This window comes from Neofelis nebulosa, chromosome 17, assembly GCF_028018385.1.
Source record: "Neofelis nebulosa isolate mNeoNeb1 chromosome 17, mNeoNeb1.pri, whole genome shotgun sequence".
Classification (NCBI taxonomy): domain Eukaryota; kingdom Metazoa; phylum Chordata; class Mammalia; order Carnivora; family Felidae; genus Neofelis; species Neofelis nebulosa.
Window position 1 is genome coordinate 40,108,646 of NC_080798.1, and position 27,328 is coordinate 40,135,973.

Genomic DNA, 27,328 nt, shown 5'->3' on the forward strand with positions numbered 1-27,328 from the left:
TTTGGAATTTGTTGGCAGTCTTCATTTCTGACAAACGAAGAAACTTGCCATATAGAAGATAATATTGCCAATACAGAAAAAAACAAACATACTAGCTGAAGGGAGAAAGCTATAGTGGCTATTTCTTGTTTGGAGGGACTATCTGGCTTCCAACTACATTTGCTCATTTAAGGAATCCCTCTTTGTAGGTAGTCTTGCAAAGAGTAAGAATCCTCACATGACAGAAACCTCAAGGAGAAGAGGCCAATTTCTAGGCTAGTCTAATGGGATGTTCCTCCCCCAGTATGAGTACTGGGTATGGAAAACACAGAGCAACTGGAAATGCATTTGAAGATAGTATTACAGGAAGTTAGGAAAATGCATATATATATATATGTATATATATGTCTATATATATATACATATATATATATATGTCTTATATATATATGTGTGTATATATATATATACATGTCTTTTGTTTATTCATTTCCTATTTGAGTTACAGAGTTTAAAAATTACTCATTGAGTATTTACCTTTATATTATTAATGCTGCGTTTTGATTTACTTAACTATATATATATATATATATATATATATATATATATATATATACATATATATATATATGCATGCAGGTATTCGTGATGGGAGGCTAATTCTAAAAGAAAGAAAAGATATAAAGCTTATTCATATTGATAGAAAATTAAAAGGTCTGAAGTGAAATTGACATCTTCACTCATTCTATAAGCATTTTATCAAGTATCTGCCATGACTCCAACACTGTTCTAGTTACTAGAGATATCATAGTACACAAAACAATAACAACAACAAGAAGAATGCTGCATATGGTGTTCATGAAGCTTACATTATAAATGTATGTTAGTGTACATCAGAACAGAAATGAGATACTGGTGTCTATAAAAAATAAACATGTTATCGACCTAACTGGTTTAGCAGGGCTTATGTAGGAGTGGTAAGTTCTATTACACATGAATGTGTGACATGCATTTGTGCACACGTGCATGTGTTAGCATGTTTAACATTTGCATAACACAATTGTTTCAGTAAAGAGAGGTATAGTCATTAGGGTCATTCGTTATGATACAAGCTTTGCTTTACTGATTATTATTTCCTCAGTTTATTTATTAACTTGTTCACATAGTATCAGTCTTTTGTTTATTCATTTCCCATTTGAGTTGCAGAGTTTATAAATTACTCGTTGAGTATTTACCTTTATATTATCAATGCTGTGTTTTGATTTACTTAACCAAATATGGGGCCACTACATTGCTGAAAGAGCCTGGCCAAAGTCCCCTGTCTCTAAAAATCCACTGCTTGCTAACACCTGGTGGGAGAACAGTTTATACATGGATGGGTAAGACCCTAGGAGGCAGAGGTGAGCTTCAGGTCTCTTAAGCTATAGGTCTTCTCACCTTCCTCCTAAGATGATTGGAAAAGTTCTCACCTATGACTCCAATGTGATTAGAAAAATTACCTAATATTGCCAGACTTTACTTCACACATCTGTAAGGAGAAGACAGAAAGAAAGAAAACCTTAATGACCTCTTACTGTAGTGTCATTAAAGTGAGGATTAAAAAATACTAAATATAATTTTATAAATACAAAAATTATTGCAAAAGCTATACATTGTTTTTAAAAAGCTGTAAGTAAATAAATATTATTCTCTCTCTCATGTCTCTTCCCTGTTCAAAACACATTCTCCAGTTTATTAAGATTTCAGGAATTATTTTTAGTTTGTGCCAAGCAGGGTGATCAATGCTTGGCATACACTGGGATGAGGAGAGCAAGAAAACTAACAAACAATAACACAACACACTTCCAGATTTTGCTTTCATACTGTCAATTTTTTGTTGGGCTGAGAAATTGAGCAACCTGAAACAATCAGAGGCAGTAAAGCAGTTCTTGATCTCCTCTTTGTATTTATCACACTGTATTGGAAATTTTCAAGACGGGTCCCCAGAAAAAGCTACTTCATCAATTATAATATCTATTTTCTATTCTCAGAGAGCAGTTCTGAGGGAGCCTTCAAATGCTCCCTTGATCTAATTCATCTGTGGGTGTGATGCAAATAATTTTAAATTCCATATGTGTTATTACCCACGTCTACCCTTTTTCTTAGAAGTCTGTTAAGCCTTATTTATAGGATGAATTAGATCAACATCACAAGATGATGCTATTTAAATTGCAAATGCACGTGGTGCTTTCCTAATACATTCAGCAAGGAGTGACATTACCAAGTGGAGACATAGGTAGTTTGTGATTTCACTACTCCCTCACTAGAAGAACAGCTAACAACTATTCAAGACCAAGACACTACTGAGAAAATTCTAGAAAGTGGGGGTGAGGCTGCAGCACCCTCTGCACCTCAGAGACCAACACAGTCTGCATAAGAAGGGTGAGATCCTCAGGCCAGCACAAATAGAAAGGTATCCCCTAGCTTCTGGTTCCCCCAGTAGAAAAAGACAATTACCTGTCACCCAGCTTTGAGACCCAGCAAATGCTGGGTCCCCTACTCTAATCTCACACCACAGGGATTGCAGGGGAAGCTGACTGTAACAGACAAGGGATGCTGGTGGGGGGAGGCTTGCAATAACCAGCAGACAGACCTTGGAAGATTGAGTTCTAACCTGCAGCACCCAGGGAGTGATCCTAACCAGCAGTTTTGTTCAGCTACAGCAGGAAGTTGAGGGCTGGGGCACTCCAGGGAACTCAGCAAGGTACAGATCTGTCTGATTCAGACTCTCAGATGACGGGTTTTGCTAGTCCTAGTGCCTAGTTTGCCCATGTCCAGGCAAGGAGTTGAGTCGCAGCCCCACTCACTGTGAGGAGCGTCTTCCTGCTCCATCTGACTAGAAGGGCTGGTGACAACTCCTGGGATCTGTGAGCCTGGAGCTCTCCAGATGAGAGGGGGGCAGGCAGAGCTGATCACCCACAAAGCAAAGCTACTACTGCAAGGAGAGTTCCTGACCATCACTCCTGTCCCCTCCCCCTGCTCCTCATGCTATACACACAGGCGGGAGATTGATTCACAGCCAAGGCTGGGGGTAGCTCCTGGCCTCTCCCAAATAGAGAGCCTGATTGGGAAATTCAGGGTAGTCTGAAGGGGCCCCTCTCCATCCCACCCAAGCAAGGGGGCTGAGACATAGCCCTACCCACCGTGGAGTGTCTTCCCACCTCATATGATCAGAAGGGCTGGTGACAATTCCTGGAAGCTGCAAGGCCAGCCCAGCAGCCTCCTAGCCTAGAGAAGGACAGCACAGCCAGAGCAGATAGTTTGAAACCAAAGCCAGTGGGCCTGTTTGCGGTGCTGGTTGGCTTAACTTCAGACAACAGTTTTACAGGCTTTAGAGCTGGTCTTTTGCAGCACCAGAGCAGGGAATCAAACCGAGAGCCCCATTTCTTGCTGAATGTAGCCGCCAGCCTGCCTGAACTAGAGAGTCTAACCAGTGCACACCCAAAAGCTCTGCATACAGTGGCACTTGAACAGAGACCACAGCCCATTGTTCCCTCCATCTGCAGAGCAAAACCAAGTGGTCTCACTTGACCAGGAATTTAGTATACACTCTGGCCTAATTCGGGTCCCCAAACAATAAGCTGTGCAGGGAAGCTAATTCATACCCCCAGTTACTACTGAATAGAGTGCTCAGTCCTGACTATCTACTAAGCCTTATCAGAGAAACCAGGAAACGGCAGAACACACCCCACAGCTTCACTTTTTTACAGAGCAAAAGGATTCAGAAACACTAACACATTCCAAATCCAACTCTTTTGTCGTACACATAAAAAAAAAAAAAAAAGTAACTACACAACAATTTCAATATGTACAGATTACTTCTCCAAGGCTTCTCTATGCCTTGGAAAGGAAAAAGAAAATAAAGCGTCCAAGTTTGCATGATTTTAAATCTAGAAGGAATCTTAGTTGCTAGCTAGGACAATATAATCTTTCCCTATAGTTCTTCCATTTATTCTTTTTTAAGTTGATGAAATGGATGGTTAAATAGATTAATAAACTGTTCCATGAATTTATTATAGGAGACCACGGAAGTCTACCCAAATCTATCAAACCTAAATGGCTTGGAATCATTTATGCGGATAGCAGCTGAACGTGTGGATATTTAAATTTGTACCAAGTCATAGCTGTGTAGGGACAATGACCCAATAGGGACAGAAATAAAACCTCTATAAAAATCCTTTCTTGTCAAATATAACAAATATGACTGATTCTGTGGTTAATCAATTTATGATTAACTGCTAATTATAATTAATTAATGATATGATTATGTATATTTAGTCAAAAAGTGCTGAAAATACCAGAGAAAATCTTCTATTTGACTTGAATATGGGTAAATATTTAATATATATATATATATGTGTATATATATGTATACATATACAATACACACATATATATATACACACATATACATATATGTGTGTATATATATGTATGTATATATACATATACATATGTGTGTGTGTGTGTGTATATAGTACCACTGAATCCTCCATTAATTAGTGACTTAGCAAATCTATAGATTCCAAAGAGCCCACACCTGAAGATTCCACTATGCTGGAATTGAAATCTTTATTTATTGCCTGTGTTTAAGGAACAAAGGAGATAATATCGACACATGTTTTCTGTCTGTGTTCCCTTGCTCCTATGGAATGGATTAGTCCAGAGACAGGGAAACCATTTTGTTCATATGAGCTCATACGTTAACCCAATAAGTATGGCTCAGAAACTGAAAAATAAATCATATTAATTAAGTCAAATAATGTTCTGAGTTTTTCATTAAAGTAACTATCTGTCTATATCTATATCATCTTTGGAGGAAATTCATTTTCTAGGCCCTTCAAGTTGTTTGTTATCCCATCCCCTCTTTAGTTTTAATTGTTTTATTTTTTGTTTGTTTAGTCTGGTCTTCCTCATGAGCCCCTTTTTTATTTTCCATCCCTTGAACTATTGTTACAAATTAAGAGAAGACAATGTGCTGATAGAAATAAAAACCATGTATAGGCCCCCATTTGCCACAGCACACATTATCCACCCAGGAAGATCTTTAGCCAATATAAGAACTAAAGAGGTAAAAACCAGGGGAAGGTCCCAGCATCTAAAGACCTTTTTACATCTGCAATGTTGGCAGAGATAAGTGTCCTCCGTGGCTAGAATGTAAAACCCTAAAATGCCAGATAGATTTTACCTCATGTATCAACTTGGGGCAAAACTGTGTGAAGGCTGCCTATTGCACTAGCTTAAGAAGGGCCCTTAGGCTCAAGAGTATTCCAGAGTAGAGTACCATGCATAGTTAATGACGTTTGCCATGTTTGTACCAGATATTTGACAATCCTCAGATCTTCACTGTTAGTTCCTGATCTATACCTTTATGCCCTTGTGTTCTGCTACCGACCTATAATTACTCCAGTATTGTCATGGTAACTTTTCCTTTTAGACACAATTTCTCCATTGTCGTACAGAGTTTTGAGTTATATATTGGCTCACATTTCTTGTCGTTTCAAGGTATTTATGCCACTGAAGTTACGTGCAATGCCCAGTCCACTGTGTGAGCAATGAATGTTCCCTGATCCAGGTTGGGACAATCAAGGCTTCCTTTTCAAGATTTACATTTGGAGCACAGAGACTCAATTAACCCATGTTTGAAACTAGAGCTATAAGGTGTGTAAAAGACAAAGCTGAAGACCCTGTTGTTTAGGAGAATAATGATTTAACAGTTGTAAGTTAGCTAAACTACGGAACAAGCTAATAGTAGCCCACGAACTCCAGAAACTTCCCTTTTTAGCAAGCATTTTGTTTTGTCTTGCTTTGTTTTGTTTTGTGACCAATGAGCTTTAAAACATCATAAAGACACATAAATGTTCCTTGCCACTAGTCTTTATTTTATATAAACATCATGGATGTAAGGTGACTCTCCACCAGAATCTTGGCTGTAATGTATGAACATCTATGGCTGAACGAAGTTGTAGGTTAATCAGAGTTTGGGGATTGTGCACACTCTATTACTCCTTTACTTTTATGTGTGTTTCTTTTCCCCTAAACCTTATGGTCTAGTGATGTGTATCAGTGGTCCCTTAACCCATGGCAGTCTTATGTAAATAAGGCTGTGGCAGGATTTTCTAATATGCAAAGTGGAGAGGACAGAGAAGTAGAAAAAGGAACAAAAGGAAGATGAAGAGGTAATGTGGTAGTAGTGGACTCTCGATGGAAATAAGGTCTCTCAAAGACTGGAAAATTAATGGTTTTTCCTTCATTCCAAATTCCGTGAGGACTGCTATTCTGCCCCTGGGTTCCACCCACTTCTTCATTCACAGCATCTTTACTTTCACTCTCAGATTATTAGAATATTCATCCTTCATGGCTAAGCCCAAATGTCAGTGCTGTTGAGAGGCGTCCCCTAATCTCTCAAGCCCAAATTAATCATTCTTTTATTTGCACTCAGAATTATGCTTATGAGTTGATTAAAGATTAATTTTACCCTACCATAATTTATTACTAATAAATCAGTCCTCACCCTACCATAAAGGTCCATGAAAATAGTGATTAGTTCTGGCATACATTTGTGTATACTAAATGTACTTTATATGATAAGATAAAAAAAATTAAAACCATACAGTTTGTTCAGCACAATAGCAGATTTTTAAAATATATCTTAACACTGTTCATACAACTCTTAATGACAAGGTTCTAATTCCCATTTTGTACATAAATAAACAAAACTTGGGAAAAATATATTACTAGTTAATGGTAAAACTAAGATTCAAATCAAGATCTTTCTGATGCCAAAACCCAAGTAACTCAGTAATTCCTGAAATGAATTTGTATTCCTGGTTTGATGGTCTAACCAAGATGAAAGGCTGACCTTGGATCTCACAATTTTGTTTAGATTAACATGAGAGGAACTAAGCCATGGTTTTATTGATGATGTTAACAAGACTTTGATAGTCTCTGTAATCTTTCTTCCTTAGCAGCTTGGGAAATCTTTGCTCTAAACACTTCAAAGAGAGTAAGGGTATCTTATAAACAATTCTCTGCATATCTATCTGAAAGAAAGAAAGGTCAAATAAAAAAAAAAAAGGAAGCAGTGACATAGACATTATGTTATGTCTCTATGGGATCCTGTGTGTCAAGTACCCATTGAAGAAAGTGAAGGTGATATATTTATTCTCACAGTGGAGTCGGAGTATCAGTGTTCATTATGTACTCTTTCAGATTCCATTAATTCATTAATTGTGATCATCCAAGTCCTGGCAATTTGAAATACCTTGTTCTAATGATATCAGGGAAAAAAAAGGAGACTTAATAATCCAACAAGGATTTCAGAAGAAAATTATTTTATAGGTTAAATTATGCTTCAACCACATTTAGTAACCCATGCATTCTGTACAAGTGTTATGCACTCCTATTTTTTAATGTTTATTTATTTATGAGAGAGAGAGAGAGAGAGAGAGAGAGTGTGTGTGTGTGTGTGTGTGTGTGTGTGTGTGAGTGGGGCAAGGGCAGACAGAGAGGGAGACACAGAATCTGAAGCAGGCTCCAGGCCCTGAGCTGTCAGCACAGAGCCTGATGCGGGGCTTGAATTCACGAACCGTGATATAATGACCTGAGCTAAAGTTGGAGGCTTAACCAACCAAGCCACCCAGGTTCCCCACATTGCTATTTTTAATACTTTGCTCAAATGGTTCCCCACTGCTAAACAAAATTTCTCATTTCAATTACGATTTATACCTCCCTACTCTGAGCACTGTTTCTACTGCAAGATCCAGCCAAAACACTGTGTCCTCCCATAGCCTTGCCTCCTTTATGCAGCCAAAAGGAATCATATTTTCAAATTTCTAAATCAGTATATTCCCCTCTATGAACTGGAAGGGAATGAAAACAGTTTAAACGAATACCCTGGGCCTGGAACTGACTTTAATGTTACTTTTGACCATCACATTATCTGATGCTCAAATAAGGCTGAGATAACACATTCGTCTAAAACACACTTTTTTTTTAATGCATGGATTGAGATTTGACTTCAAATGTTATTCATTTTAATTCTGCCATCATGTTGCCTATGGGCTGGTACTATGAGCAATTGATTTCTGTATCTAACCAAAGCACTTATCACAAGGCCTGCTGCATGGGAGATCCTAGATAAAAGCAAACTAAATGTTGAAACACATTATTGCTACACATAAATATACATGGTTGGTCTTATCTATTCAGGAAGGCAGCCTCACAGTTCTCATCTAAAAATTAAAGTTGATTCTCACCACACCATTCTAGCAATTCACTAGAGTTACTGAGTTGTTGAGGGGAATAAAGCAGAATATATTTCCAAAACAAAATCCATATTTAAATGTTTTAAGATATTTAATAATTGAGGTATTTTATTACTTCAAATGGCCAGGTCTTAAGACGCAATTATTCCAAATTAGTGAGGTTGGTTTGGCAAGTACCCATGACCAGTTAGCAGGAATCATTCATGACCATGCTGAGAGTGGACCAAATCCCACCAATGATAACATGTGTGAGAGAAACACCAGGCTACCCAGTCCTCCTTATGCCCTTTAAATCATATGCTTATTGGTGGAAGATGCAAAGACTATAACAAGAATTTATATCTAGCATGGAGATAGCATAGAAGTCTTAAAATGGCAATTACCCCTTGAGAAACTAAAATTCACAAATGCTTTGGGGCTTTGATGAAGTTACTGACGGTGTTAAGCTAAGCTGGGAGGTGGAGTCACAGTGCCAGGCAATTAAGAAAACCACTCCTAGGGTCAAAGCAAGCCTGTAATTGGTGTGACAAATCTAAGGTAGTGGATGACTGCACCCACAGCACCTTCAGGATTTCTGTAAATGTTGTCTTCCATGATCCAAAAGTGTGCTGCATAAGGTTTACCATAAACAAGAACACATGCCCCCATACCACCATATACAAACACCTGCCAGTGCTCACTCTTTCTCTCTCTATTTTCCTCTCTTCATCTTCCCCCTCTCCTTTTTAGCATCTCTTAAGGGCCAGAGTTAGATAGAAAAGCACACAGCATGAAGCCCACAATATTTCTACAAACAAATGAGAGTAATATTTTTAAGAGAAATCTTAATTAGGATTCATTGAAAAGTAGACTAAATCAAAGCTAGCAAAGATGTTTATCTACTAGATTTTCAGGGGCACTGAAGAAGGAAAATACGTGAAAACAGAGTACAGTGCCTGGCACGGCATACTACGACATTCAATAATTGTTGAATAAAGAAACAAATGGAAGATGATATAGTATTGAGGGGGGTTACTGTAAAGTCCTGTGGTTGACTGTTTGTTGTATGTACTATGAGTGATCATCTATCATTTGAATTTAAATGATAAAGGCAAAGAATAATTTAAATAGTCATATTTGTTTGCTAATAGCTCTCCACTTGAGAACTGAGTGTGTTATTCAGGTACTGCATTATAAAATGTTTCATGAACAAAAAATAACTTATTTTCTTTAAACACATTAACAAGCAGAAAAACCTGAATTCTTTAAACAAAGTTGTTGGTTCAACAATAACCAGATGTTCTATCTTCCTTAATCAGGGTAGATATGTTTGAAGTTTCAACTTCATGTGATATATAACCTGTAAAAATGTGTTAAATAGACATGTTGTTCTATTTTTCCATCCAGCCAGCTACAAGAAGCTTAAGTCCGATGTGGTGGTTCCAAGAAGTCTTTAAGACCCTGACTATGGAACTTAAACTCACCATCCAAAATGATTGTTAGAGTTCCAACTATCATGTCTGTGTTTCCAGGAGCATAATGGAAGAAGGAAAACAAACAAACAAATAAACAGGACAAATAGAGGTCAAGTACTTCTCTAGATAAGAAAAGGAAATGCATGAAACTTCCATTTTCATTCTCATTAGGGAAAACTCAATCACTGAGACCAAACTAGATGAGAGATGTAGTCTTTGCTCATTATTAGCCTGTGGCCAAACACAAATTTGCGTGTTTCTAAAAATCTAATTATTATCAAAGAAGAAGAGTAAAACAAATCCTGAGTCACATAAAAACGTCTTGGCATTTCTGGAAGTTCTGCACCTCAGGTATTCCATTCTACCAGGATAATACCTTCAGATGTGAACCCATAACTCTCGCTTTCCCTTGAATGAGAAAGATAAAGATCTACACAGCGAATCTGTGGTTGATGTGTAGCTTTACATAACATGCCTTCTTTAAGGCATGTTTATGCCACAGGAAAGCATCCTAAGGCAAAGCAGTGTTCTTCCCTTGGGCCAAGAATGGAATAGTCGGCTGGTAAATCAGTGTAATTTGTGTCTTTTCTTCTTTGGCCATAAATTAGGTATTTGTTTTCCTGTTTTTATGCCTAGAGATAGAGTATGCTTAAATACCTTAAAATGTATGGCTTGGCTAACAAGACTTAAAATTGAATATTAATTGGTAATTTACTTACATAATCATTCCACAACCATAGGGGCACACAACACAGTTCCCAGAAACCCTCCACCCCCCAACAGACACATACACTTAATTCTTTGAATGTCAAAATTCCTTATTTACCAAGGATAGAACTGAATGTTTTACAAGGTGAATAAAATTTCCAGGCATTTGAAATACTATCATTTAAAATCTTTTATATAAACTTTATTATATCTTGGAAAACAACTACAGGCTTATAGTTTCTACACAGGAGGCAATTTTAGATAGTGGAATACAACTGTAAAACAGTACTCCAAATTGCAGGCTTCTAGACTTGCCTCTGCCTCTAACTTATTCTGTCCCTCAGGCAAAATAGATAAATTCCTGGTGCCTGTTTCCTCATCTATAAAATCAAGGGGTGAGTTAGTTTCCTTTGTGGCCTCTCAGCTATGACACTACATGGATACATGGATATTTGTTGTCACTTTCAATCAACCACAATTTTCTTCAAGAATCCATCTCTTCATATTTGGAAGTTGGTTTCACTTTGTAGGTCTTAAATTTATGTCTATACCTCATGGTCTCAGTATTCCCCAGTCCTTATTCTAGTTTGACAGTGTCAGCAAAGGGTCTATTTTTAGCAATTTCCCAAAAGAATTGAAAGAGAGTCTCATCTTTGCCTCATTACCTCTGAGAGCCTGTTCACTGAAGCCTGCTGTTTTTACACTGTGAGCCCAACTCCTGCCTGTAATTGTCACCAAGGTCAACACAGGTTCATCACCTCTGTCAAATGGGGGAATCAAAATGAGTTTTCTCATGTTGAAAACTGACTTGGATTTGAGTCCCTAGGGCTTGAGGTTATTCAACACTCACTAAATAAGGAAATGCTACGCTAAACAGCTTACAAAACACACACACACACCCACCCACACACACACACACACACACACACACAAGGACTTAGTAGTTACACTTGCATTTCTACCTCTTTCAAATTAAATTTCTTAGTAAAAGGAAATCACTGCTGCCTCCAGATAAAGTGTTTGATAGTACTTGTGCTTATATCAGAAGAGGCCAAGGAGGCGCTAATGTTCCTAAATACAGGCAGTCTTCTATGTTTATGATGTTGCAGGATTACTAACCCAATTGGAAGCTCAAACAGACAGCAAAGGTGGAAATAAGAATGAATTAAAAGCAGAGGACTGGTCTAATGGCTGTAGTGTTCACTTGTTCAGTAGTCAAGATAAAGTACACCATACTTCCTTATGTACAGATTCTGTTAGACTGCTGATCCATAAAAAAGCATGATACACTTTCAGAGCATGCACACATACTGACCCTGGGCACTTACCTAAGATCTTGGCAGCCATGGGAGGACCCACCCTCCCTCTTGTCCCATCTTTTATGTTCTATCTCCATGAGCCTCAAATTATTTCTGCTTTGGGCTTCTAGATTTGAACTGAAGATTATTCTTTAGCATATCTAACCTTGATTTTATCTTTTCTCAAAAGATGTTGCTTTTTGCTTGTGGGTAAAATCAGGACAAAGCTTTGAGTATTCCCAGCTGTCTCAGTAATGAACAGGCATTGCACTTCGTAATTTGAAGTTTTCAAATTGATGTTCTAGGTCAAAATGCAAATCCATGAGATTCTCTTTTACACAAAACTTCTGTTGCCTCTTATGGTAAAAATATTTATTTAAGATATCCTGTGTGATAAGGATCAGCCAGATACATGATAAATATTCTTTCTTTAATCTTCACATAAAGTAAATTATGAACCTGCTTTAAAGGTGATGCTTGGAAGATTATAAAGTGTAGGTTACTCAATCCATAAAGGAATATAACTATATTTCAAATTCATGTGTGCTTTAAACCTGGGCTCTTGCCATCAGCCTGGCTATGGCAATTCTAACTTGCTCATCTAACACCAATTAGCGAGTTAGGCCTTCCTTCCATGATATCACTAGTCACCTGCTCCACTGCTTGTTCAATATGCCAGTCAGCTATTACTGACTAGTTTCTGGACTCTTTTCACTAATGTCAACACACTGTGGTTCCTGCATTTGACCCTGCCTGTGTCTTTTGGGCCAGGATAATTGGCTGTTCCTAAAGACTGGGAATCACTTCACATTACTGGCATTTTGTGTTATCTCAGATAAGAACTCCTGCTAAGTCAGGACTTGTCCCCAAGCCCTGACGATGACCTAGCCTTCACTGGCTAGGTCATTGCTGAATCAAGGACTGCATAACTAAAAAGTGGGACAATTTATGCACTTGCCATACACCTTATCTCTTTATTTATTTTTATTTTTTAAATCTTTTGAAAAAAAATTTATCTCTATTTAAGAATGTCAACTTACCAACTTCCACTTTTTTTTTTTTTTTTTTTTTTTTTTTTTGGTCATTGCCTTTGGGAAGCCAAGAAATTTTGCAGATTCAAATACAGCTGAATAACATCAACTAGAAATATCATTTTGTGGAAGAGAATTTATACATTTCACTCCTTTTTTTATCTGTGTTGAACTGCAAAAAGTGGAAAATTGAATCATACGCTACTACCCGGTCAACAAATGTGCCCATGCTAGCAATGCTTTATGATGGCTTTTCAGAGCTGTAGCAAGTCCAATCCATGATTAAATACAAATTTTAAACTTCTTGCTTCACAAGAAAATGAGATTTGTGCTGTGGACTTTTTTCTAAAATGTTGAACCCAGCAGAAAGTCTCATCTTGCCATCCAGTTTTCCTTTCTACTATTTCTATTTGCATTCCATTAACATAATGTTGAAAAATGGAAACGACCATTTTTTTTTCATAACTGAGCACTGAGAGAAATGGAATATTCTGCGCACTTTTTAACTGCCTATTACTTTAGGATAGGGGCGGTGTGGCGTATTAAATGATTACAAAGTGATTTTTTCCTTGAGCTTACAGTCTTTCTGTATTCCCTATTTTTAACCATACATATTATATGAGGATCAAAGCATTCTGAAATGTATATTATCATTATGTGTAAACTCATATATCACTGAAAGTGTGCACATGACATCTAATAAGTATCTCACCTCTTTTGAAAGTCTGCTGCTTAATAGGTCTTATCTAACATTCCATGTAGACCTATTTCCTTGACATACTTCGCACTACATAGAGATTAATGCCCTAATCCAGGCCCAAACAAAATTCATTGATAGTGTTAAGACATCCTGATATGAGAACAGACATTTTAGAAAAGTCATGTTTAAATAGTTAATGTAAGCTATAACATATCCAGCCTCTGAGGCTAAATAGTGGCTCTTTGAATATAAAAGCCCTTTACAAAATGGCATACTTGTATTGACTCAAAAGCTCCAGATATTCCAAATGGATATGTTCAGGATTTATAAGGAATTTTTTTCAGGATTACAATACTACTCAATGTGTTCCTATGGATTTTGATAGTGTGGTAAAGTGTAAATTGTGATGTGTCAATGTATACACTTGCCCCCAAATATATATTCAAATTGAATGTGTAAGAGAGTGCGTGTACAATGGGGTGCCTGGGTGGCTCAGGGGGGTTAAGTGTCTGACTTTGGCTCAGGTCATGATCTTGTGGTTGGTGAGTGTGAGTCCCACATCAGGTTCTCGGCTGTCAGCATGGAACCTGCTTCAGATCCTCTGCCCCCTGTCCCTCTCTCTGCCCCTCCCCTGCTCACGATCTTGCTCTTTCTCTCTCAAGAATAAATAAAAACATTTTTAAAAAATGAGTGTGTGTACACGGATTAGAATGCTGGTAGATATATGAATTAATTTATGTAAAGTGACCCAATGAATGTTCTCAATCTTCTTAAAAAGAAGGAAAAAAAAAAAACCTGACAATGAATTTACCATGAACTCAGCTGCCAACCTTTGATCAGTGCATTGTTACTTACTTGATTCAATCATGAATACATTTACTTGCTAAAATAGCCCTGCAGGGCTCTAGGTCTTTAACTTACAGTGGAGTAGTCTTGTCTGAGTGTGAAAAGAAAGTCAGCCACAGCTTTAGCAGCATGGCTGCATTTATATATATATTATATATATATATAATTTATATATATATAATATATATAAAGTACATATATATAAAGTGTATATATAAAGTATATATCATATAATATATATATTATATATATATTATTTATATATTATATAAAGTATATATATATAAAGTATATATTATATATAATATATATATTATTTATATATTATATAAAGTATATATAAAGTATATATATGTGTATATATATATATGTGTATATATATATGTGTATATATATATGTGTGTATATATATGTGTGTGTGTGTGTGTGTGTGTGTATATATACACACACACACACACACACACACACACACACACATACTGTTGGTTTGCTTTCATTTTTGTTTCTTTCCTTTTAACAATATGGTGTATTATGGTGTATTAGGACAGACAGATACGCTCAGAAGCCCCTTTTCCCCAGAAAACATGTAAGCGAAGCCCTATGAAATAGTTTGGGTAATACATCTGGTAATGACTGACAGCATCTTCCTAGAATGGACCTCTGCAGACACAGATGGATGGAATGGTGTGGTGCTAAAGCCTGGGTCCCAGGAACAAGAGCTGGACAAAACACCCTAGTATTCACTTAAACCAGTCTGGAATGCAAAGATTTGGAGGGAAGAGTGTAATAAAAAGGCCTCTGACCAGAATATGAAACAAAATAATTGCAATAAAAAAGTAAAGGGTTTTCCAAAGACAGTGTCAAAGCTGGAAACATGAAACAAGACAATGTCTTAGAACTAGGTAGAATCAGTCTCTCATCTTTTTTTCCTAGACTATCATCCCTTTTTGCTATATTACTCAGTCTTCTGTGTGAGAATCACAGAATGTAAACAAAAACAACTGGTTTTGAGTGATATCCCATTCAGAAAAGGATAAGTCCTATTTACATAAAAGCCTTTGGAGCATTATTTTTCAGCAAGTCCTGTATGTTCTGTACTGTCCTGGGTAAACACTGACAAGGTCTAATTCTCCAACTTCCACTTGGTTAGCTTCCTATGGTTAATGAAATCTTTCTAAACAGAATGACCGTTTTTCTGCTTTCCTACTCCCAGTCTCTTTCCAGTCTGGTATCGTCTTCTAAGACACAAGAAAACAGGCTTTGAAATTTATTCCCTCATGCCCTCAAATACTGTAGTCTTAACAAAAGCCATTTATGAAACTAACATAGACCATTTCTTTGCATCATAGGCTGGGCTTTATCAGAAGCAGATCCTGGCTGAAAGATTCAGGTGCTACTGACATGTATTAAGGAAGTGTTCCCAAGTGGAACTAGAAAGGGGGAATAGAGGACCAGAATAGGAAGGAGAGAAGCCAAAGTTAAGATTTTAGGGAAGATGCAATGTGATCCCCAGTAGTGTTATGAAGAAGACATTACACCTGAATTCGCCCCACTTTAAGGTAAAGGAGATGGGCTTCTGCACTCCCCTGCAGTCTTTGGTTATGGGATATCCTGAATTGAGGTGAGGGTAGTAAAACTCGCAGATACTTCTGGATCTTTTCTTGATTATGTAGGTTTGTGTGCCTAAGAGCCAGCCTCAGAGGTTCCAAGTGTAAACTGTTAACAACAAAGCACACAGAAGCTGAATGATGGATTCAGAGGTGAGAAAATGGATTTCATGGATCTTATTGTGGTACCAACCAAGATCGAGTATCAGGTATATTGAATTTTCAGAAAATAAAAGTATTTCTAGGTGACTGAGTGGTGGTAGTGGGGTATACCTTACTATAATCTTTTATGCAGTTATTATATTATAACCCATATTTTCCAGAGGGGGACCTGAGTTTTAGAGTGGGTAGCCAGTTTCTGTAAGTCACTCAGCTTAGGTCAAGACCAACATGCTGGACTGAATTAAGAACCTGAAACCTTTCCTCCAGGTCCCTGTGCTACTCTCCATATATGATGCTTGACATCTACCGGACAGCTATGTAGTTGCCATAGATATCGTTTAGAATCCTGAATGGCAATGATGTCCATACAGTATTAGCAAGATTAATCATGTCCCAGTCTTCTGATCATTTCCCCCTGTCTTCAGTGGGAAATGACAGCCTGAAATGAAAGTGAGTGTCAAAGAAGGCAGTCGATTCTAAGAAAGCAGTTGTTTCTGAGAGTAGTGGATTCTGAATGCATATTGACCTTTTTTCCCCCCTTTTTTTTTACCTAGTTTTAACATTTGGATCAGATTATACAATATTACACACCGTCTTTTTGATCTCAGAATATTCATTAATTGTACGCTGAAAGCTATTTTTACCAGTAAAAATAAGCACTTTAATTATATTAAACATTGATAGAGATGGACATTTGTGCAGAGAAGGTAGCTTTCGAGTGACACAAGATCAGAACACATCAATGTGGATGGTCAAAACTGTCTCTTGCATTATTGGAACCAGAGTGATTACTTCAATTAGGTTTTTAGCCTCATATCTGTCTGTGAGATACTTAGGATTCCTCTCATTCCAGATGAATGGATTCAGTCATTACAGTTAAGAGAAGGAAGGAAGTTTGGGGCCTATTTGGTCCAGCTGATCCCACAGTCCATGTAGGCAAACTGAGATTCAGAAAAGGGAACTAACTTTCCCACAGGCACAAAACAAGTGTGATGACATCAGAGGTTCCTGCAAAGAGTGACCTTTCCAACACTTACTCCAGTATGTAATGACAGGCTTTAAATGTTCCCTTAGGACTCCTAAAACATCAAACCAATTTCAGGTTCATTATCCTCCAATCCATTCTCCATATTATACTAAGTACTTATGTTGGTCCTTTGGTTTAAATACTTCAAAGGCTTTATTTGGATTTACTGTGGCTCTTCCATATAATGTGTCTATCTACCTCTCTTATCTCCCCTCCTAACATTACTTCCCTATTTCTCCACTCCAAATATATATCAAAATTTTAATGTTCTTCTTACTTCCAATCACAAACACTTTCTACTCCCTTTCTGGTTTTATCTAGCTAAGATAAATCTACTAGGCATAGAAATGCTTCTGTCCCTTGTTTTCACAACTCCTGTGTATATTTCTAACAGAGTGCCTAGCACTGACTATTGTGATATTCTGTTGACATTGCTTTCTCTCTCAGTAGGCTATATTTACTTCTGGAGCAGAACTGTTGTCTAATTCATCACTAGACCACAGTACCTGGTGTATATGAAGCATTTAGTAAATGTGCTAATTGTTGAAAATATGAAAATGATACTACACATACTGCTGACATACCATTGTTCTCTGGAGGGCCCAAAAGACCATGTGAAAGTAACTATGAAGTATAGAGGTTGTGAATAATAAGTTTGATTAGTAATCCTCTGCCTCCTCTAATTCACTCTGTTTAATAGTTCCTCATCTTTTGGAGTCCAGTAATAAAAATTCAGATTCAGAATCTCATTGTGATGCAGATAACACACACAAATATTCTCCCCAGTAGGCTGAAGGGTGATAAAGGCAGCAAAGTAACGTTAAATATCTTTGTATCCTGCTTTTTTCAGGATATTTTTGGTTATAAGCAGCAGATGGTTATTTATAAAAGCAAAGTTATTGGCTCATCTGATTAGGAAATCTAGAGTTGTTCAAAGAAAGTCATTGCCATATGGAGAACCTTGAGTGGTATCTCTGATGCTTGTTCTCCCCTCTCAACTCCAATGTTCTTGGTTCATTTCATTGCTTAGATGGGATGTTTCCACATAGAGGAGAAGATCACTCTCAAGAAACCTACAGTTGCCTACTCACTGTTTACGAGCTCCAGTAAAAAGATTCAATTTCCTTGTTATCTGTGGTGCAGTCTTCCCAGGGAAAATCCAGCTGGCATGGCTTGGGATATACTAACTTGAGAGATTCTAAGATTATGTACCTATCACTTGTTGTTTAAGAGGTAGAGAAAAGGCAGTTGCTTTAAGATCATAATGGTTGAGATGAAGAGAGTGTCATCTTTGAAAGGGATGAATGGTGGAGTTTCACCAGGCATCTCTGGTGACTGATAAACAAATGACATGCATGTTTACAATAAGGCCAAAGGGAAGGATAGAAAATGAGGCCAAGACTACTATTCTCTTATTGTTCAACTATTTAGGACCTTGTCTTCAATTCATTCACGCCCTGTCCTGGACATTGGGATTAGAATGGTCCTAATTTCAGATGGAGTATCATGGGAGATAAGGAATATAAAATCAAAAGATGTTTGTATTCCAATGAAAAGTCCTCCATGTCCACAAATTCTTATATGAGTGTATTCCCCCCACATATACACATGTGAACTAAAAAACACAGAGTATATTTCTGTATACAATTATAGTTTTACATAATGTCAAAGAGATTGTTTAGTTAAACACATACCACCTTGGTTAATATTCAAGATGCCTACTTGAGCCTATTATCATCCTTTTATTTAGCACATATGGGTATGTCATTTTATTTTTTTTTAAGACTATGATGATGCCAATGAAGCTACCCACAGAAATATATTCAATGATTTCACACTAAAATATAATCAATGTGTCAGATGATGAAATCTTGGTTTGAAAGCAGGTGAATTAGAGGATGTAAAATCCAGGGCCGGTTATAAAAATGAAACTTAGTCTCAATTCCACCTCTTACCAGTTATGTTACCATGAGAAGTCATTTTAACACTTATTGATATAATTCTTCGTCAGTAAGACTGCCTAATGGAGTTGCTATCAGAAAAGAACTGTACTGGTAAAAAGTAAATTATAACATTGTATGTATAGATTAGCATTTTTTTAAATTAATCTCAAGATTCTGAGTAAAGTTTTTAATTCATATTTTCTCCCACCTCTTATTTATGTCTTCCATGATTTGATGTTCCTAGTGTAGATTTAAAAATATCCTTTATCATGTTTGCCTTTGTGGAAATAAGTAAAATGTATTTAGAAAGAGAAATAAAGAGATGAGGAAAAAATACATAAAGGGGGTAACTCTTATGCATCGGGATACACAAAATTGCAAATACTCAACACCATTAGTATGATTTCCACTGAAAGCGGCTAGAGATATGACAAAGTCCTAATCATACTCACAGATCAATCTAATCACAAAATGCCTGTGCTAGAAAGTCCATTAGAAGCCTCTAACACAAGACTGGAGAAATGCACAATACATCTCTTATTGTTGTTCTCATGGCAGACATAGCTCATCTTTATATACTCTATTTACATATTCTCTTTCATAGTTAGTTTCTACTTCTCCATCCAGTACTTCAGGCACTATGACTCCTCCTTTAGAAAACCAAACAAATAATACCAATCTGCTATGCCACACTGATCCACCCTGCATATGGTATAGTTGAAAATTCCAATACATGGAGAATCAATTCGCTAGGGGCAAAGAACAAACTACCACAGAACAAAAGCAGAGTCAGAGTTAGAATATAGGTTTCCTGATTCCCAGTTATGAGTGAAAGGATTTAAAACAACGTCACAAACCCAAAACAAATGTTAGGAACAAAAAGTGCATGTGGTGACCTTCAGACATTGGTTCCTTTGGGCATCAGAAAAAAATCCTAGCCAGCTGCTATATTAGCGTATTATAGATAGCAATGTCTGTGCTAGTTATGGAATGAAGAACTGACAAAAGACAATGTATATACTGTAAACAAACCATGTAGGAAAGAAAAAAACATGAAGCTACAATATGGCTTGGAGGAAAGCCATTTCTTTATTTAATATAAGAGTTATATTTTTATTTAATATAAGAGTTAACAAGGGAGTTTCTCTAAGCTGAGGAATTTTCTGATAAATTGAAGATAGGATTTAATTACAACATAGACTTTCTGAGAAGAAAAAAAATGACCGTGATAATAGGTCCAACTCAATTTGGTACAGTGATAATGTTTTCTAACTTCTTTTTTGGAGCCTGTGTTATAGGAAGACACTAGGTAACATCCACATATCATGTATCAGCCTAGCAATCATCCTAATTTAAAAATTTTATAAATTTTACAAATTACTAATTCTCAAGTTGGGCAATTATATTTTTCACGTTCCCTTTCTTTTCCTTCCTTCCTTCCTTCCTTCCTTCCTTCCTTCCTTCCTTCCTTCCTTCCTTTTCTTTCTTTTGTCTTTCTTTCTTTCTTTCTTTTTCTTTCTTTTGGATGCATATTACACTAGATTAGTGTATAATGTTTTCAGTTATAGTGCATTTTATATACCTATCTATAAATTATTTAGCACTTATTTAGCACTTATTTAGATTCAAAACCCACCGAAATGAAAGAATACATACAAGTGCATACCTCTTAGTTGTTTAAGACCAAATAAGAGATTAATGGTTGAAATTCTTTTTTATTTATTTATTTATTTATTTATTTATTTATTTATTTACATTTATTTATTTTTGAGAGACAGAGAGAGACAGAGCACAAGTTGGGGGAGGGCCAGAGAGAGAAGGAGACACAGAATCCGAAGGAGGCTCTAGGCTCTGAGCCATCAGCACAGAGCCTGATGCGGGGCCTGAACTCACAAACCGTGAAATCAGGACCTGAGCTGAAGTCGGACACTTAACTGATTGAGCCACCCAGGTGCCCCTGAAATTCTTTTTTAAAATTATGAAAATTTTGCTGTGTGAAATATAAGTATCTACATAAATGTAATACTGTAAAATCCTCATTTATACTAAATATATATCATACAAGGTATCTATTTTCTACATTATATGTAGTAATTACTGTATACACATTATTACATGGTTAGCAACTTATAGAGTGCCTCCTCACAAAAATACATTCCTATAACTATTTAGAGTGTGCAGAAGAGGGGATGCATAGTTCAGAAGCATGGATGTCGCACAGCTCTACCCATTGTACTACATGTGAGAAACTCTCTTCTGTAAATTGGACCAATGATACCTGCACTGGGGAAGAGGGATGTATAGATGAAATGTGATAAAGTATATAAAACTGTCTGATTCATAATGTGCAGTAGCTCTGTATGACCAGGGATTCTGAACATAGATGAGAGAACTGAAACCCACAGAAACTGAGAGAGGCTGCAGCAAAGGAGAAAGGGTATGGCTTTGCAGTGAGATAAAATGTACGGTAAATACACAGAACGGGCACTATGTTTCCAGTTACTCCAGAATAAGGACTCAACAAAAATGGCAACCATTGGGGGCACCTGTGTGGCTCCATCACTTAAGCAGGGGTAAGCATCCCACTCTTGATTTTGACTCAGATCATGATCTCACAGTTTGTGAGATCAAGCCCTGCATGGAGCTCTTTATTGACAACGCAGAGCCTGCCAGGGACTCTCTCTCTCTCTCTCTCTTGCTCTCCCTCTGCTCCTTCCATGCTTGTTCTCTCTCTCTCAAAATAAATAAATAAATATTTTTTTTAAAAAAGGCAGCCACTATTATAACAAACGTCTCCCATGTCCACAAATAGGAAGCAGCAAATGCTCACCATTAGAACCTATGTTTTCCTGCCACCAAACAGCCTCCTGTCCAATGAGAGCTCCCACTATGCTGACCTAAACTATTAAATTTCCCTGCAACTCAAATGTATTCAAATTCCTTGAACAGATCTGTTTGTTTTGTCACAGGGCCTTTGCATATGTTGCATCCTTCATTTAACATGCATTCCTTGGCTCTACTCAACCATCACTAAATCAATTTTTACTCTATTTGTGGATCTAATCAGAAAAAATCAATTCCTCCAAGAAGTTTCATGGACTCTTCCTATGAGGCCAAATGATCCATTGCATACTTTTATAACTTCACATGTTTCCTTCAAGCACGTATCAACATTATAAATCTTATTTATTAAGGTTAACATATATTAAAGTAAGTCTTCCCACTAGTCTGTAAGCTCCATGAGGACCAGGTCCCCAAACAGATGTGCTCATTTTTGTATCTCTAAGCATGCGTCATAATGTCTAGCACAAATACACACTCAATAAACTGTTACTGAAAAAAAGAAAGGAAATATTCAGATTTGCACCTAGTATTCCCAACAAGGTAGGTGTTTCAGCAGTTCATGAGAATGAATTTATTATTAATATATGCTCTTCTACAGCTTTGGAAGAGGAGAAGCCTTCTTTATCTTTTTTTTTTCCCCTCATAATACAAACAAAGGTCTTCCTGGACAGTCAGAGAAAGTCAGGCATGAATACTACCTACATGAGAAACTAAGGTTTTGCTAAATTAGCTGGCTGACTAAAGGAATTTGTGAATGTATGTGTGGTTCTGAGGTCTGACTTGCAATATTTGTGGAAAGTTCATGCTCATTTACTTGGAAAACCTCTTAAGTCAATCTCATTAGTACAGAGATAGATGTGGAGTACGAATAGCAACAGAAATGAGACAGCCTCCACCTAATGTTCTGGGCAACTAAATAGATACAGATCTAGGATCTGAATACTAGAGTGTCAAAAAATTATACACACACAGACACAGTCTGAAAAAAGATCTTAATATTAAAATCTCTCTTTATGGGGGCGGAAGGGAGAAGAGGAGAAAAGATGCCAAATCAAAGACGGCAGAGAGAATTCTAGAGTTCAGATAATTACTCCAACTCTCCTTCAGCTTGTTGACATATCTACTTAAATCCATCTTAGAATTGAAATTGACAAGGCGTAGTGCTCTTTGAAAATAAAATGCTTCTAGATAGTTATATAACTACTCAGTCCACAATTTTATCTGCACCATGCACTAATAGCTCTCTATAAATATTGCTAAATTATTTGCTAAATTGGAAGACACAGTTATGTTTTATCATCACTCCCTAAACTACTGGCAAAATAGTGATGCTTTGAAAATATTTAACTGTCAGTTTTTATCAATTGATCAGCGGTAAGCAGTTTCTTAGATTAAATAAGATCAAATGGGATTTGTGGCTGTCAGATTTTCATTTGGCTTGTTCAATCATTATTTAAATTGCATTTCTGTATATATAGCAATATGTTAATTTGTTAGACAATGCATGCAGAAGTGATGTATGTTGCATTTTAAAAATTAGTTGAGTGAGGTGGTTCAATGTTGTACTGTCTAAAGTTAAGTATAAACTTTATAGTAAAATCTCCAAATGTTGTTAATGACAAATGGAATTCAACCTGATGGACCTGTGCTTCTATAAACATTTTGTACTTGCCTGTGCCTCCATAATAATAGATTTTCTTAGTTCAATAAGCACATTCATTTGTAACAATGGAAATGATTTTATCTTACCTGTATCACCCAGTACTGCCCTACTAAAAAGAAGCATCTTCCCATTCTTTTTCTTTTAGTGTTTACTTACTTATTTTGAGAGGGAGGGAGGGAGGGAGGGAGGGAGAGAGAGAGAGAGAGAGAGAGAGAGAGAGAGAGAGAGAGAGAGAATGAATCCCACACAGGCTCCAGGCTTGGTGCTGCATCCAACACAGGGCTGGAGCATCCTTCCATCCTTAGAGCCAAGTTTAAATGCCTCGGCCTCTTGTCCCTGCTAGTCAGCTCACTGGAAGGCCATGTGGCCCGCCTCTGAACTCTCACCGTGTGTTTCTCCCTCTCTTTTACATAAGGCAGTTTTTACCTTTGGAGACAGTTATCTGGTTGGCAAACTTCTCCTTCTTACCAAAGCATATAGGAGTTGAGGACTGCATAGGTCTAGAATCTCAAGCTGTGGTTAAACAGCATGCATATACAGAGAGGTAATCTGAGGTTCTCTTCAGCTCTCTCCCAGTGTCATGTGGACAAAGATAATTTACACAATTACCCTTTAGATGTGCCAGGGCTCAGAAACAAGACCAAGGCAACTGGTATTTAGACCACACTAATGCTGAAAAGTTATCCTCAATTCGGGATAGCATGGATTCTTTTCCCGAAAAGGTATTTTGGGGGCACCTGGGTAGCTCAGTAGTTTAAACCTCTGACTCTTGATTTCAGCTCAGGTCATGATCTCACAGTTTGTGAGTTCAAGTCCCGCATGAGGCTCTGAGCTGATGGTGCAGAGCCCGCTTGGGATTCTTTCTCCCTCCTCTCTCTGCCCATGCACTCTCTCTCCCTCTCTCATTCTCACTCTCTCTCATCCTCTCTCAAAATAAATAAACAAAAAAAAGGTATTTGGGGAGAGCTTGGTTGGCTCAGTCAGTTAAGCGGCTGACTCTGGCTCTAGTCATGGTCTCACGGTTAGTGGGTTGGAGCCGCGTGCCAGGACCTGTGCTGACAGCTCAGAGCCCAGAGCCTGCTTCAGATTCTGTGTCTCCCTCTCTCTCTGCCCCTCCCCCACTCACACTCTGTCTCTTTCAATAATGAATAAATGCTAAAAATGTTTTTTAAAGTGGTATGTAGCATTTATCATGGTTTTAGCAGACATTCTTCAGGATTTTCCACTTCCTAAAAGAGTGACAATAGAATATTCTTCAAGATAAAATATATCTTTAAAACCACAATAAAAAAATTTTAAAAAAAATTTTAAAAAGCAGCAAAAACAGAGGTAATCTATGCTACATAAAAGCTCTAGCTCATCGTTTAAAACAATGCAACACCAAGTAAACTTCAAATATGAGAATACAGGAGCATATTAACAAAATAATGTTTGTTAATAATATGTTGTGAAGTTAAAAAGCATATTAATGTACACAGTGGTTAAAAAAAAAAGACCACCACAATTCTGAGTATGTGTGAGTATGAACACTTACTAGTATAGAATACTTAAGGGCTCACATCGGCATGCTTAGGTTGGGTATTTACTAACCAGAGAAAGTTACAGATCTTCCCTGACTTATGACGAGTCTATGTCTGGATAAACCCATCATAAGATGAAAATGTCATAACCCAAAAATGCATTTAATACAGGTTATCCACCAAACATTATTTAGCTTAGCCTGCCTGAATTAAACATTTTCAGAACACTTATATGATTATCCTACAGTTGAGCAAAATCCTCTAACACAAAGGCTATTTTATAATAAAAGGTTGAATATCTCAGGATTTAATTGAATACTGTACTGAAAGTGAAAAACAGAATGGTTGTAGGGGTACAGAATGGTTAGAAATACATCAGTTGTTGACCCTCATGATCATGTGGCTGCCAGGAAGCTGCAGGCAGCTGCTGGGCTCAGCATCATAAGACAGTATGAGGTGGCATACTGCTATATCAGGAAAAGATCAACATTCAAATTTGAAGGACAGTTTCTACTTAACATGTATCACTTTCAAACCATGATAAAGTAAAAAAAAAAAATCATTAAGTTGGGAGGTACCTGGGTGGCTCAGTCGGTTGAGCATCTGACTCCTGATCTAAGGTCTTGATCTTAGGGTTGGGAGTTCAAGTACCATGTTGGGCTCCATGCTGGGTGTGTGAAGCTACCTAAAAAGAGCTGGAAGTTGAACCTTCATAAGTCAGGGACCATATATATCTACTAATTAGATATTGCTAACAAGGAAAAGTTATTTCATTTCTCTTTGTTTCATTTTTATTATTTTTAAAGTGGAAATACTAAAAACAGCTAAGTCTACAGATGGAATGAAATAATGCATAAAAGGTATTATGAACAAAAATTTAGCCAGAAGAGTAAAAATTGGGTATTTGATTTCTCATATATAAAGACTAAAATATTATTTTATTAACTATGGCTGTCAATGGTTGTATTTCGGTGGCCAGTTTTAGCATTTCTCTTTACTTATTATTTTTTCTTTCTGGCCTTTCTAACACTAATGAATAGGCATTATTTTTTTAACCACAAAAAATGCCTATAAAATATATCCCTTTCAAACTTCTCTGATTCCACCTCCACTTAAGATTTCCATTGATTTCTACCAGGGATATGTGTGTACATGGAAAGTAGACGTTACTCACAATAATATAACACAAGGCTCTCTAATATACAACTCAAGCTCATGTGATAGTAGAGTGACCTGCCAGCAAGTGACAGTTTAAATTTGAAAAGATCAAATATATTCAATCTGTGGGTATTATCTAATGGGCGCCAGATGCCACACTGAAGTGTGCAAACTGAATGTTTCTTAGGGAATCTACCAGGTAGCAGGCAGACAATATCTGTCTTCAGAGCAATCCTAGCTTCCTAAAAGGAAATATCTCAACACATCTGACTTTCCCAGGGGTAGTGGATCATATTTTGTACAGCAACATCAACAACATTGTGTACTATAAATTTACTAAGCATATATTCAAGAAGCATTTGTTCAATGCTTGGGGAACAAATGTTGGGAGAAAATTATACAAATGTGCATTACTTCAAAGATTTAAAGGAGCATCATATCTGTAATGTTGACAGTGTTAGACTATTTTTAAAACATATCTTCCAAGATTTTTGGATGATCTAGTAAGCTATTTCCCTTATGGTCAAGTGCATGTACTAGAAGAAATATGGCCAAGGTTAAATAAGAAGTCTTCAGCTCTACAGTCCAGTGAGTATGATGCATCAGGCAAAGGCTGGTGCTGGGATTTCAGTGACCTTGGCCTTCTGATAACTAAGGCAAGCTAACATGAAACTTTCCCTGCAGGAATTAATGTGTAAAAATGAAATTGTCACAAAGTGCTTATTTGTACCTGGGTCTTCAAAATTCATACATATTAATCTGAAAGTATTAATTAATTGCTTTAAAATTTCTATTGAGTACTTAGAGCTCTACGTTCTATGAATGGTTAATTTCATGTGTCAACTTAGCAGGGCCATGAGGTGCACAAATATTTGGTTAAAAATTATTTCTAGATATGTCTGTGATGGCGTTTCTTGATGATATTAATCTTTTAAAATTTCTCTGGTTATTTTATGATGAGATTAGCATTTGAATGGATAGACTATGCCAAGCAAATTGTTCTCCTTCATATAGATGGATTGCATCCAATCCATTGAAGGCCTGAAAGGAGTCAAAGGGGTAACAAAAAATGCTTTCTTTTG